A 2,696-nucleotide genomic window follows, 5' to 3' on the forward strand; every position below is an offset into this window, starting at 1 on the left:
CTACGAGTTTGGCGACACTACCTCCTTGGGTCGCGATTTGTGCTGAGGACAGACAACATCGCCCTGAGTTATTTCCAAACTCAGAAGAAGCTCTCCCCAAAGCAAGCACGGTGGCAGGACTTCCTGGCTGAATTTGATATGGCAATGGAATATAAGCCCGGGAAGGCGAACGTCGTGGCCGATGCACTGAGTCGGAAGGTGGAGTGCGTGAATGCTACACAACTGGAGGGCAGAGGCCAAACAAGTCAGTTACACTCCAACTTCCTTTCCCGAATCAGAGATGGACTGTATAGTGATCCCCAGGCAGTTATCCTGATGCAGCTCATCAAAGAAGGCAAGGCACGACGATTTTGGGTCCAGGAGGGACTTGTTTACACAAAAGGGAATAGGGTTTATGTTCCCCGAGTGGACAACTTAAGGCGTGAACTCTTAAAAGAGTGTCACGATTCCCTTTGGGCTGGACATCCCGGCATTCACAGAACATTGGCTCTCGTGGAGAGGGCCTTCTACTGGCCAAAGATGGGGATTGATGTGGAGGAGTATGTTCGAACATGCCTTACTTGCCAACAAGACAAGGTGGAGCAGCGGAAGCCGGTGGGACTTTTGGAGCCGTTGCCCGTACCAGAAAGGCCATGGGAGAGCATTTCCTTAGACTTCATATCAAGCTTGCCACCTGTAGGGGGACTTGGATCGATACTTGTGGTGGTCGATCGGTTTTCAAAGTATGCAACATTCATTGCTGCTCCCCTACACTGTTCAGCTGAAGAGGCGGCCAGACTGATGATGAAGGGTGTAGTGAAGTATTGGGGAGTCCCACACAATATCATTAGTGATCGAGACGCTCGGTTTCTGGGACGGTTCTGGACCGAGCTATTCAAGTTGTTGGGATCAAAGTTATACTTCTCTACAAGCCTCCACCCCCAGACGGATGGTCAGACTGAAAGAATAAATTCGCTCTTGGAGCAGTATCTCCGGCACTACGTGAGTGCCAATCAACGAGATTGGGTGAAGCTGTTGGACATCGCCCAATTCTCCTACAACTTGCAGCGGAGCTCTGCATCCAACAAGAGCCCCTTCGAAATTATCACAGGACAACAACCGTCGACTCCGCACACTATGGCAATTGGGTATACGGGGAGTAGTCCATCAGCCTACCATTTCGCAAAGGAGTGGCATCGAAATGCCGATATTGCGCGGGCTTACTTGGAGAAGGCGGCAAAACGGATGAAGAAGTGGGCAGACTTGGGAAGGCGACCACAGGAGTTCAAAGTTGGCGATTTGGTGTTGGTAAAGCTCCAACCAGCATCACTCCAATTCTTCAGGAAAAGAGTCCACAAAGGATTGGTGCGTAAGTATGAAGGGCCCTTCCCAATTATCAGCAGGGTAGGCAATGTTTCTTACAAGTTGCAGCTGCCGGCGTGGTTCAAAATTCACAACGTTCTTCACGCCAGCAACCTGAAGGCCTACCATTCAGATCCGCAAGATGCTTCTCGAAGTGTTCCAACTCGGCTACCTCCCATCACAGCCTCCTACGAGAAGCGAGTGGAAACCATTCTGGCGGATCGCAAGATAAAGCTACCCAACGGAGCGGAGCAAACAGAGTACTTGGTGAAGTGGCGAAAGCTTCCCCGAACTGAAGCCAGTTGGGAGCCTGAAGACGCCCTGCGACATGAAGAAGACGTCATCAACAACTACCAACAAGCGTCGACGAGGACGTCGACAGTTTAAGTGGGGGAGAATGTCACGAACGGTCGTCGCGCACCCGCAACAACTTCGTTCAACGAACCGTTCGTCGCTCACACCCGCATGTACAGCTGCTTGACAGCATGTTTTCCCATGGTTTTGGGTCATTTTGCTTGTAAATATGTAAGTTCGAACAAGCTGCAGCGTTGCAAAGCGATCGCTCACCGAACCGAGCAAAACAGCCCCAAAACAGCCCAAAACGGCTCCGTTTTCGCGTGCCGCGGGAGGTGAGCGGAGTGCTGCCTCCGCTCACCAAAACGTCAGCCATCTCAGCACCCAGGAACCCCCCGGGTGGCACATGGCTGGATGGGGCTTCGGTTATATACCGGGCGTTGAACACTCTTTCGCAAGTTCGCACGTGACCTTTACGGGAACTTGGTGTTGCGTCCGGGACCAGGTGAGCGGCTGTTTGTGGGCTTGCAGCTGTTCGTTCATCCTTGAAAGCCTTGCTTTTCCCCCTCTCCCTCTTTTCTCTTGTGCACACAAGGTGTTCGACGAATTGCTTGTAAAGCTTTCCTTTTCGCGAGACTTCGGGACGTGTCCGTTGCTCGTTCTTTCGATCTAACTCTCTGTCTCTTTTACAGGTCCTTCGGGACCTGCGAGAGGTTACAAAGTGGGCTGATCCTTGCGGAGCAAGATCGCAAGGGTGAAGCGCGACTTAGGCAAGGCAAGCTAAGTTCGCGTCTTTGCCGCAAGAGTGACTCGCGACTTAGGCAACGCAAGCTAAGTTCGCGTCGTTGGCCGCAAGGGTGCCGCACGCCTTAGGCAATTCCAGCTAAGGTCGTGACAGGGTGGCACAGGGCTGGATGGGGCTTTCGTATAGCAGGGACGGTGCTGCCTCTCGCTTCGCTCGCTGTCCGCCGCTCGCCGCTCGCTCGTGCAGCCAAAAATGGCCAGTTTTGGCCCGTTTTTGGGCCGTTTTGGCCAGTTTTTGGCCTGTTCTTGCATTGCGC

The sequence above is a fragment of the Musa acuminata genome, unplaced genomic scaffold, assembly GCF_036884655.1.
Source record: "Musa acuminata AAA Group cultivar baxijiao unplaced genomic scaffold, Cavendish_Baxijiao_AAA HiC_scaffold_513, whole genome shotgun sequence".
NCBI classification, from domain to species: Eukaryota; Viridiplantae; Streptophyta; class Magnoliopsida; order Zingiberales; family Musaceae; genus Musa; species Musa acuminata.